Source organism: Dipodomys spectabilis, unplaced genomic scaffold (assembly GCF_019054845.1).
Source record: "Dipodomys spectabilis isolate Male_0828 unplaced genomic scaffold, ASM1905484v1 ptg000098l, whole genome shotgun sequence".
NCBI classification, from domain to species: domain Eukaryota; kingdom Metazoa; phylum Chordata; class Mammalia; order Rodentia; family Heteromyidae; genus Dipodomys; species Dipodomys spectabilis.
The window spans coordinates 19313817-19326147 of NW_024870775.1; the positions used below are offsets into that span (position 1 = coordinate 19313817).

General features: G+C 45.9%; 1 protein-coding gene across 2 annotated transcripts in view; it reads left to right on the forward strand.

Annotated features, from left to right (window-relative positions):
- The first annotated feature begins 251 nt into the window (after window positions 1–251).
- The window catches only part of Kdm4c (lysine demethylase 4C), a 309906-nt gene continuing 297826 nt past the window's right edge, over window positions 252–12331 (forward strand). The window contains exon 1 of one of the 2 annotated variants that reach the window (XM_042686652.1): window positions 252–414. The gene's annotated coding sequence lies outside the window, so the exon portion shown is untranslated. The remainder of the gene's footprint in view (window positions 415–12331) is intronic. The other variant, XM_042686655.1, reaches the window with a different exon arrangement.

A 12331-nucleotide genomic window follows, 5' to 3' on the forward strand; every position in this document is an offset into this window, starting at 1 on the left:
CGACCTCCAACGCTCAAGCTAAGCGCGGAAAAACCAAGCCCCGAGAAAGAAAGGTGCCCGGCACCTTTAAGCTGTTTGCGAGCTCACGTGACTCCATGAGTGCCGAGCCCCGGCGGTCACGTGACGGCGCGCGCGCCCCACACTGGGAGAGGCGGCCTGCGCGGCGCGCGCGCGCCCCCGCGCCGCCTTCCCCCCCCCCCCCCCCCCCGCCCGCCCCGCCCCGCCCGCCCCCGGTGGGAGGGTGCCGAGCGGCGCAGCGCAGCGATCGGCTCCGGGCCCTCCGCGCGCGTGCGCAGCGAACAGCTGTCACCCCGTGCGGAACAAGTCTTCCAAATTTCCCCAAATCGCCCTGGGCGGGAGGGCGGCCGTCTTCCTTCACGTCCGGGTCGTGACCCCGCCTCCACCGAGCCTCAGGTAACCGCTTTTCCCGGAGTCCGGGATGAGGAGGGGGGGGCGGATGAGGTTCTGAGGGGAAAGGGCCCAGGCGGTCTTCCCGGCGCTGCCCCCCCCCCCCAACCCCTCCGCGCGGGGCGGCGTGGGGCGCGGGCGCCCGCGGGGAGTGGAGGTGCCGGCCACCGGCGCCCCGCCTGCGCCCGCTGCGCCTGTCAGGCTGTGGAGGGGGGCGGGCGGCCATGGTAGCGGGGGGTGGGAGGCGGTGACAGCCCGCTCCGGCGGTTTCGGGGTTAGGTCTCCCCGCGCCTCGTCCTGCCGTGGCCGGAGTCGGGGGTCGCGTTCCTCGGGACGGACCCCGCTCCGCGCCCTGCCGGCTCCGCCCAGCGCTCCGGGCAGGCCCGGCCTGGCGCGCTCCCTCGGGCCCGCCTGTCCCCGAGACGTCGGGACCCCGCGGGCCGGCGGTGGGGGCTCCTACCCAGAGCCGCCGGCGCACGGAGTTCCAGTGCGCTCCCAAGCCCTCGGCGGCCTGGCCGCGGGGTTTTCCTGTCCTCCTGCTGGGGGCCGTTGCTTCGGCCGTGCCCCGGGGAGACGCGATGCGGGGTAGACCGTGGGTGCTTACTCAATGCGACCTGGATCGGGGCGCGTGGACGCCCCAGCCACAGGACGTGGCGTGGGGTGGGACTGGAACGTGGCCAGGCCGGGTTTCTGGGGTGCTTTCCTGGTGGGGTGGGAGCCAGGCCCCCCCCCCTCCCCCCCTCCCCGCCTTTAGTTGCGCCCCGGTAGTCTGCCCTGGCGGGGTTGCGTTGCGGGCCATTCTCCGGAGGGGCTCTTCCTTCCGGAGCACACCGAGCTAACTTTTCTTTTGCACTTGATCAACTGACCTACCTGCGGTGATATATCAAGCAGTGCTTTTGCTGTTGTTGTTGTTTTGGTTTTTTAAGGCGTGGGTTAGAATTTGTAGGTTTCCTCACTATTATCAAGGAGAAAGCTTCTGATAGACTTGGTCTATTACGGGTTGCTCTAACTTTCATCCACTTGAGCTTGAATGTGTGTGTGTGTGTGTGTGTGTGTGTGTGTGTGTGTGTATGCACACACACATAAACTTGGTTTTACCGTTTCTATGGCTACGGTTTCTGATATTCTAATTTCGAAGTGTTGTGGTTAAAAAGCAGTGACTCTTTTTTACTTGCCCTGTAACCTGCCGGTCGTGGGGGGGGGGCAGGGGGGGAAGAGTGGAGGCTTGAACTCTGGGCCTGGGTGCTGTCCCTCAGCTCTTCAGCTCAAGGCAAGCGCTCTGCCACTTGAGCCACAGCGCCACGTCCGGTTTTCTGGTGGTTTATTGGACTTGACTGCCCAGGCTGGCTTTGAGCTGCGATCCTCAGATCTTAGCCTCCTGAGTAGCTAGGATTACATGGCGTGAGCCACCGTCGCCATGGCTTTAATTTTTAAAAGTTCACCTTTACTATGTTGCCGGCAGTCCATTGTTTGCCACCTGCATGGAAAATTTCCCATCTCTTACATTGGTGTCAGAACCCCCTGTGTTTGATAATTCAATATAAAATTTGCATCAGAGACGTGTTTCATTTTATTAGTAGACTTTAATGAAGTAAAAAAATACACATTTTATGGGTTGAGATTGTGCCCAGTGGTAGGTGGTATTTAGCCTGAGAAGTCTGGGTTCAATCCCTAACCTTCCCCCCAATAAAGTAGGATAAATGTTTTAACTATTGCACAAATACATTTTTTAAAAAACTAGAAGTGGGACAGGAATGGAAGGAAAACTCTTGGATGTAAATTTTAATGCACTGATGAAAATATGGTAAATTGAGTTCTCTTTCCAGACTTGTCCACTGTAGGGTAGATTGGGTACTGGAGGGGTAATGGATACTGGTGGGGTAAAGTCTGTGTTCTTTCCCGGACCGTTGCTTTGTAAATGCCTGCAATGGCTTTTCTCTTGCGATCAGGATGCTGGAGTCTTGAGAACAATAACTTGTTGTTATTGCCTGTTCATTATCTGAGCAAAGTAACTAAATCTGGGGTGCTCAAAATTTCTTTCCCTCTTTCTTAACAACAACAAAAACCAGTTTTACTGAGAAAAACTCACCTCTTTAAAATGTATGGGTTTGGTGGCCCATACCTTACTTAAACTTCAGCTCTCTGAAAATTAAGTCTGGAGGATCACAAGGTCAAGGCCTCCCCCTATGCTACATGTCAGACTTTGTCTTAAGAAAAAGAAAAAGAAAAAGTATAATACAATGGCTTTAATTGCCATCATCAATTCTAGAATCTTTTTAAAAAATAATATTAAAATTATTAAGTGGTTGTATAAAAGGGTTACAATTCTGTAAGTCAGGTTATGAATACAATGCTTCTTGATAAGTGTTACCTCTTCTATCATTCTCCTATATTTTCTCCCCATATCCCTACCCTCTAGCTACTACTTCATTTTTTAACCTAATATACATTGTAGAATCTTTAAAAAACAACAACAAAATCTCACCCTCTGTTCTCATCAGATTTTGTCAATTCCTCTACTTCTTCAGTCCTCAGAAACCACAAAAATGTTGTCTCAATAGATTTGCCAGTTGTAATATTTCACTATGAATGGAGTTGTACACTAATTAGGTGGTCTTTTGTGGCCTGGTTTTTCACATAGCTTAATGTTTTTAACATTCATCTGTGTTACGGCCTTTGTATGGCAGAATAATATTTCACTGTATGCAGATAACATTAGATGGGTTGGTTTCACTTTTTTGGCTATTGTAAGTAATGCTATTGTGGACATTTGTCATTTTAAAACTACTTTTGTGTGGACACAAGTCCGTCCTTCTTTCTTTCTCCCTCTCCTCTTTTTTTTTGTTTTGTTTTTGGGTCCGGTCGTGGGGCCTGAACTCTGGGCCTGGGCGCTGTCCCTCAGCTCTTCAGCTCAAGGCTAGCACTCTACCACTTGAGCCACAGCGCCACTTCCAGCTTTTTTCTTTTTGCTTATGTGGTGCTGAGGAATCGAACCCAGGGCCTCAGGCATGTAAAGCAAGCGCTCTACCACTGAGCCACCTTCCCAGCCCTTTTTTTTTTTTTTTAATTGGGTCTTGAATTTAGAGCCTGGGTCTTGCACTGCACTCCATTACTTGAGCACAGCTCTATTTCCAGCTTTTTTTTTTTTTGGTAGTTAATTGCAGCTAAGATCACTGGCTTTTCTGCCAGGGCTGCCTTATACCATCATCCTAAAATCTCAGTTTACTGAGTAGCTAGGATTATAGGCCTGAGCCACTAGTGCCTACTTCGGAAATTTTTTTAACTCTTAAGTATACTTAAGTTAGTAGTAGGTTTGCTGGGTGAATCATCATCTTTTGAATGAATGAATGAATGAATAAGCTAGGAAATATTGTTGATCTTGGGGGATACACTTCTGAGGCCCTGGAGGGGCCTGTTGACCTTTCTCTACTACCAAGTCTATTTCCTTGGAGATCAGAAATTTCTGGGGACATGGCCAATGACAAGTGTGTTTTTTTCCTTGGGTGTCATTATTATCATCCTTTCCTGTTAGCAGCTGTTCTTTATTTTTTAATTAATTAATTAATTATTTTTTTTTTTCCAGTTGTGGGGCTTGAACTCTGGGCGCTATCCCTCAGCTCTTTAGCTCAAGGTGAGCACTCTACTACTTGAGCTACAGCGCCACTTCCGGTTTTCTAGTGATTTTTAGAGAAAGGAGTCTCATGGTCTTTCCTGCCCAGGCTGGCTTTGAATTGGAAAGGAGTCTCACGGTCTTTCCTGCCCAGGCTGGCTTTGAATTGTGATCCTCAGATCTCAGCCTCCTGAGTAGCTAGGATTACAGGCATGAGCCACCAGTGCCCAGCTAAGCAGCTGTTCTTTATATTGCTCTTGGCTCTTCCCTGGGTACTGGAATATTTATTATATACTTATTGGGCACATAACAAGTGCATTCCATATACTCTTTTAAGTTCAGGATCCAATACAGATCTCTCAATCTTTCAAAATTTGTTTTTCCTTTGTTAAACATTAATGTTTATTGATCCTCTTGGAACCACATTTCTGATATGCCATAAATAATTTTTCCCCCAATAATGGAGATCAAGTGTGGGGCCTTGTTACTTGCATTGTATGTTTCTATCCTTTCTAAAATAGAGGGGCTTGTGGGCCCTAAGATAGAAATGTGAACTGTTAGCTTATTTTTGTTAACCCTTCCCCCCCCAAAAAAAAAAAACAAAAAAGACTTGCTATACCTTCTCTCTCTGACCTTTGGGAATTACTTACAGTTTGAAAAGATACTGCCCTTCCCACTTTTCACTTGCTGAGCCTAATCCTTTTACCCAAGAAGTCAGAATAATCCCTATAAGAAGTCTGTCCTCCTCTTTCTCCTTCAAGGTAGTTAGCTGAGTCTTAACTCTTAGCCCCACCTTGCTGTAAGGTTCCATCAATTCCCACTTTGTCTTGTCTCCACACTTCCCTGGATGGGCTTGTGTCCTGCCTTCCCCTCTGTATAGGACTACTCCTCTGACCTACACTTCCCCTGTCTGGTCAGTTAGTCCCACCTCCTCTTTCAGAAAACTTCAGTTCGCTTCTTCATTTTAGTGTTCTGCTAACCCTGAACACTTGGTATAGCAGCAGTCTGTAATTTTCCTTGTCTTGGAACACTCTTGCCGTTACTTGTGTATCACTCATTCCTCCCTACACCTATGAAGTCAGAGAACGGGCTACACAAAAATAATGACAGTTCCTGTGTGTGTGTCTCAATGATAGTCAAGCCTGGGCTGTGAGTTTAACCTAGGGCCATGGGGGTGGAGGCAGAGGAATAGCTGTGCATGGTAACTCAGATCTTTAGTCCTACCTGCGTGGGAGGTCAGAGTAGTTGCAATTTGGGACTAGGCCAGGCAAAAAAAGTTTGTGAGAGTCCATCTCCACAAATGACTAGGTGCTGTGGTGGTGAGCATATGTCATCCTATTAATGTGGAAGCACAAATTAGGATCATAGTTAAGTTGGTTTGGGCATTGTTAGGTTTTTAAAAAGAGGTAGCCGAGTAAGAACAGCACCAGCACGCACGTGGTATTCAGGTAAGGGGTAGGTTTATTCAGTAGACCTGCTGGGACCAGGCAAGGTTGGCACTCCACGTGGCTGAGAAAGGCCTGGGAATGAGAGAGAGCTGGGAAAGAGAGGAAAGAGCTAGAAAAGAGCAGAGGGAGGGGTAAGAACAGTAGCACTCACGTGGTATTCAGGTAAGGGGTAGGTTTATTCAGTAGACCTGCTGGGACCAGGCAAGGTTGGCACTCCACGTGGCTGGGAAAGAGAGAGGAAAGAGCTAGAGCAGAGAGACCTGCTGGGACCAGGCAAGGTTGGCACTCCACGTGGCTGGGAAAGAGAGAGGAAAGAGCTAGAGCAGAGAGAGAGCAGAGAGAGCTAGAAAAGAAGAGCAAGAGCAAGAGAGCTAGAAAAGAAGAGCAAGAGAGCGTCTGGGCCTGGGCTAGGCCTTATGTAGGGTATGGACGGGGAAAGGTGTGGCCACATCAAATTCAGATGTGACCTCAGCGGACGCAGATGTGACCTCTTCCAGGTGTCCCAGTTGCCTAGGTAACGCAGGTAATGGGTGGAGACTTTGCTGTGAGGAGGGTGGAATCTGCTAGCCATCCAGGAGCGGACCTTACAGGCATAAAGTGAGACCTTATCTCAGAAATAACCAACACAAAAAAGAACACCTGCTGGACAAGTACTGATAAAACAAAAAATTGACATCAGATAGTGATTTTTGGCTCATGGAATTATGGATAATTTCCTCTGTGCTTATATTTGTTTTCTACTATGAGTACTGCCCTTGTGAGCTGGGAAAAGTTAATGAAGTCCATGTTTGTTAGACAATCTGGAAAACAGGAAAAGATGGACAACTCTTCTAACCCCCAGTTTTCATTTTGATTAATTTTCTAAGGGTTTTTTTTTTGGGGGGGAGGTGGTGGGGAGCTGGTTCTGGAGCTTGAACTCAGGACCTGGGGTCAGTCCCTGAGCTTTTTTTGCTCAAGGCTATTTAATTCTACCATTTGAGCCACAGCTCTACTTCATTTTTTGTTGTTAATTGGAGATAAGGGTCTCTTGGACTTTCCTGTCCTGCCTGGCTTTGAACTGTGATATTCAGATACTTGAGTAGCTAGGATTACAGGTGTGAGCCACTGGCCCCTGGCTACAGTTTCTCTCTCTCTCTTTCTCTCTCTCTCTCTCTCTCTCTCTCTCTGTGTCTCCCTCTCCATCTCTTTCCTTCCTTCCTTCCTTCCTTCCTTCTTTCTTTCTTTCTTTCTTTCTTTTTCCTTCCTTCCTTCCTTCTTTCCTTCATTCTTTCTTTCCTTCCTGTTGGGCATGGGGCTTGAACTCTGGGCCTGGGTGCTGTCCCTGTATCTTCAGCTCAAGGCTAGCATTCTACCACTTGAGTTACACCACCACTTCTGGTTTTCTGGTGGTTTTTATTGGAGATAAGCGTCTCATGGACTTTCCTGCCTGGGCTGGCTTTGAACCTCGATCCCCAGATCTCAGCCTCCTGAGTAGCTCGGATTACAGGTGTGAGCCACCGGCACCTAGCTTTAAAGTTTCTTTTTAAAAAATTTTGTTTTGATAACCTAAGTGAGATTCTAATATACCTTAAGTGTCAAGCTTTTAATTCTTTTTTTTTTTTTTTGGGTCCGGTCGTGGGGCCTGAACTCTGGGCCTGGGCGCTGTCCCTCAGCTCTTCAGCTCAAGGCTAGCGCTCTACCACTTGAGCCACAGCGCCACTTCCGGCTTTTTTCTTTTTACTTTTGTGGTGCTGAGGAATCGAACCCAGGGCCTCATGCATGCAAGGCAAGCGCTCTACCACTGAGCCACCTTCCCAGCCCTCAAGCTTTTAATTTTTTATTTATTTATTTATTTTTTGTCGGTCGTGGGGCTTGAACTCTGGGCCTGGGCGCTGTCCCTCAGCTCTTCAGCTCAAGGCGAGTGCTCTACCACTTGAGCTACAGCGCCACTTCCGGTTTTCTGGTGGTTTATTGGAGATAGGAGTCTCACAGTCTTTCCTGCCCGGGCTGGCTTTGAACCGCTATCCTCAGATCTCAGCCTCCTGAGTAGCTAGGATTACAGGCATGAGCCACCAGCGCCCGGCTGTTCAAGCTTTTAATTCTTATGTCAGACTTTGAGAGTCTGATGAGGATACAAGTAGTTAATTACCTGATGTTGAGATTATGCTGATTTTTAGTGAACAGACTATTAGAATGTGAGAACTAAGCATGTGATAAATAATTTCTTTTTTTTCCTCTGAGAAATACCCTGATTAATATCTTTGTATGTTTTACGGTACAGAGATTTCTCTTGAGTAATTTCTCTTTATTTGCTCTTTGTTTTATTTATTTTTATTTTATTTATTTATTTTTTTGTCGGTCATGGGGTCTGAACTCTGGGTCTTGGCTCTGTCCCTCAGCTCTTCAGCTCAAGGCTAGCGCTCTACCGCTTGAGCCACAGCGCCACTTCCGGCTTTTTCTGTTTATGTGGTGCTGAGGAATCGAACCCAGGGCCTCATGCTTGCAAGGCATGCACTCTACCACTGAGCTACCTTCCCAGCCCCATTTATTTTTATTTTTTCTGGGTGTTTTATTCCTCATAGTGATGGATACATTTCTTCAGTAGAGCAGTACCCTACATTTAGATTGGATTCAGTGCTCTGTAATGTATTAGGTATGGAAGAGATAGTCGAGCCCCCAAATAAGCAAACCACATCCCCACAATTTCATGGAGAATTATTTTATTAAAAGTGGTGAATATTTCGTTATGCCGTTGTACTATATTTTCAGACACATAATGACTTTAGCCACTATTTATTTATTTATTTATTGAGTCCGGTCGTGGGGCCTGAACTCTGGGCCTGGGCACTGTCCCTCAGCTCTTTAGCTCAAGGCTAGCGCTCTACCACTTGAGCCACAGCGCCACTTCTGGCTTTTTTCTTTTTTCTTTTGTGGTGCTGAGGAATCGAACCCAGGGCCTCAGGCATGCAAGGCAAGTGCTCTACCACTGAGCCACCTTCCCAGCCACTTTAGCCACAATTTATGATGGGCCACCGGACAGTCTGAAAATTCATTCTAGGTTTTTTTGGGCTTGCATTTATATGTTACTGTGTGCAAGGAGCAGGATGTATCATCCAAACACTTTTGTTAATTATTTCTTTTTTCTCTCTTTATACTCCCTTTAATACCTCTATGTCATTCCAGCTGTTATTTTGACATTTGTTTCTTAAAACTATAGAAAACTGAACTCTGATGGTGGGCTTGAGGATGTATTTCTGTGTGCACTACATTGTACATTTGAGGGCTTGCCTCGAATATACAGTGCCCCTGAGTTCCTCCCCAGCACCACAAGAAAACAGCAGCAATAATAGTAAACATATTTTTCCTCTCTGCTTCTTTGGGATTTTTTTTCCCCTTTCCTTTAAAAATTAGTGTACATTGGTTACCTGGGGTGACCTGACTACTTCATGTACACAAGGTATTCCATTTCTTTGTCTCACCCTCCTATTACTTTTCCCTTCCTCTCTTTCTTAAGGTAATTTCAATGGGTTTCATTGTTCTGTTTTCATACGTACAAATCATTTACCATATTCATGTTCATTAGCCCAACTCTGGCCACCTACTCCTCACCCCCAACAGAGTTCTCTGGGATTTCTCAGGAATCCTGTCACATTTCATGGTCCTCTCTGGCTGCCTGCATTATTACAAACGTGCCTGCAGCTCCTACATCGTCACCAAACCTTGCCACCGGCTTCTGCACCTTCCCTGCAGTCCTCTAAACAGTCCAGCTGCCCTGTTTTTTCCTTCTCTACAGCCAAGCTTTAAAAATGCAAATTGCTCATTCTCATTGACCTTAGAGCATTAAAATTCCTGCAATCTCTTTATCTGTGTGTGGGGTGGGGTGGGGGTGGGGTTGGGGGGGGGTAGGGTAGGGACTACTCTACCCAGACCTCTCAAGCCTTACCTAGGAGAATGCTACATTCTTTCTTCTTTCTGTTTCATTTCCCCAGACCTCTTGTAGGTGCTTCTGAAGGTGCTTTTTTCCTGCCTGACATTGCCCTCATTTCCATACATCTTTTCAGTATAGTTTCCCCAGGCGAAAACCTCTCCCCTCAGGATAATATATTTTAGTTCTCTATATACTTCTCCATAATACTTAGCACAATTTATAGTCACACTTATGGGACAATTAGATTTTCTGAGACTTCTGCAAGCGCAGGGACCAAGTTATTTTTATTTCCTTATCTCACACTGGCATAAATGTTGCCTCTGTAGCTCTGAAGGATAAGTATTTAATGAACATTTGTGGAAAAAATTAGTGATTTTGATACATATGAAAAAATTTAAACTGTAAAAGTAGGACATATATTAGGAAATATACATCATGACACAGTGTGTGTGGGTATACACACAAAACTGAAATGAAAACTCTCCCAAAACAATACCTACCATTTGTGTTATACTCTAATTGTAAGTTCCATTCCTGGACGGCGAACAGACCTCGCCCAGTACCTACATTACCTAGGCAACTGGGACACCTGGAAGAGGTCACATCCGCATCCGCTGAGGTCACATCTTAACCTGATGTGGCCACACCTTTCTCCCACCTGATCCTACTTCCCTTTACCTGGACACACCCTTCCCCACCCCCTACCCTATATAAGGCCTAAACCGGGGGCCAGACTTCCCTTTTCTTTTGCCAGCCGCGTGGAGTGCCGACCTTGCCTGGTCCCAGCAGGTCTACTGAATAAACCTACCCCTTACCTGAATACCACATGCGTGGTGCAGTTCTTACTCGGCTACCTCTTTTTAAAAACCTAACACTAATATTTTTATTTTGTTCTGTATCACATAGAAGCCCATTGATCTAACCTGCCAGTTTAGGTGAGACTGCAGCATTAACAACATACCTCTGATGTAATACAAGGAAAAGGCTTCATTTTCTTTCTTTCTTTCTTTTTTTCTTTTTTTGTTGGTCATGGGGCCTGAACTCTGGGCCTGGGCACTTGTTCCTCAGCTCTTCTAGCACTACTACTTGAGCCACAGTGCCACTTCTGGCTTTTTCTGCTCATGTGGTGCTGAGGAATTGAATCCAGGGCCTCATGCATGCAAGGCAAACTCTACCACTGAGCCACCTTCCCAGCCCAAGGCCTCATTTTCATCAGAACAAATGATTGAACTTTAATTGCAAAGCAACTTTCATTTCAAATCAACTTTTATTTCAAGTCAACTTTCACTGCTGTTTTCTTAGTTCTGTCTGATGGGAAGTACAGTACAAGAAGAGCTTTAAATAGCATACCCACTTCCCCTCTCTAAAGAATGTTACTGATGTTCTGATGTTGTCTCTGGTAGTCCCCCAAGGTTTGATGAGGAATGTGTAAGCATGCCTCCTCATAAGTCTTGAAGTGGGCCTTATGAGCTCATTTCGGAGAGATGAATTGAAGTTTATGGCCAGCCTCTCATCAATTATATGCTCTCAATTTGTTAAGGCCATTCTAAATCTCTATGATGATAATGGGAACATGGGCAAACCAGTAAAAGGAGCCTGGCTAAGAAAGGACCATTGGAGATTGTTTTTTACAAATGTTTAGCTTTCAGACATCCTGGAATGAAAGCTATATTGATCTTTCTCTCCCTCTCTTTCCCTCTCTTTCCCTCTCTCCCTCTCTCCCTTCCCCCTCCTCTCTCTCTCTCCCTCTCTTCCTCTCTCCCTCTCTCCCTCTCTCCCCCTCTCCCCCTACCTCGTTGGTGGTAGAGCTTCAATTCAGGGCCTGAGCACTGTCCTTGAGCTTTTTTTACTCAAGGCTAGCATTCCACCACTTGGGCCACAACGCCATTTCTTGCTTTTTCTGAGTAGTTTATTGGAGGTAAGAGTCTCACAGACTTTTCTGTCCAGGCTGGCTTCAAACTGTAATCCTTAGATCTCAGCCTCCTGAATACCTAGGATTACAGGTGAATCTGGCTATATTCAGCTTTTTTTTTTTTTGGGGGTCGGTTGTGGGGGCTGAACTCTAGGCCTGGGCACTGTCCCTCAGCTCTTCAGCTCAAGGCTAGCGCCCTACCACTTGAGCCATTATGCCACTTCCAGTTTTTTTCTGCTTATGTGATACTGAGGAATCGAACCCAGGGCCTCATGCATGCGAGACAAGCACTTTACAACTAAGCCACCTTCCCAGCCCTATATTCATCTTTCATAGTCCATTTTGCTAACAAAATAGTAGACTATAAGTGTCTAAGGAAAGTATTTTTTTGATTGAACTGTATTGTGACATTTGCAACTTGAAAAAAAATGTTGGGAAATGTTAAGCCTTCCCTGTTTAAGAATAATATGCAGGGGTTGGAGGTGTGGTTCACTTTATAGAGTGCTAGCCAGTGTGCGTAAACATCAGGTACCAGGTTGAGTCCTGGTCTGGAACCTAAAAAAACAGAAGAGAAATAGAAAAGTGCAAATAGAAATAGAAATGTGCAAAATTACTTGCATAAATTAACTTCTACCAGTTAATGAGCAAAAAGCCAGAAGTAGAAGTATGGTTCAAATGAATTAGTAGACGGCCAACCTGAGTGGAGAGGACCAAGCGAGGGCTAGATGGAGGTCCTGAGTTAAAGCCCCAGGACAAACAGACACACAAGAAAAAGTTTCTGTGTATTATGTGTATGTACAAATAGGAAAAATAATGTGTTTTTTGAAAAGTTTTAGTTATTTTAGCTTTATTGTTTTAGAATTTTCCAGGTTATTCTTATTTTTTTCATTATACGTAACTTTACAACCAGTAGGCCAAGTTTCTAAAACTTACTTATATTTTCATTAGGAATGTTTTTAATTCATGGGTTAATTTAGAGATCTCAATTCTTTATAACACTGAATTTTCATGGTCAAAAATATGGTGTATCTTTCCAATTAGATATT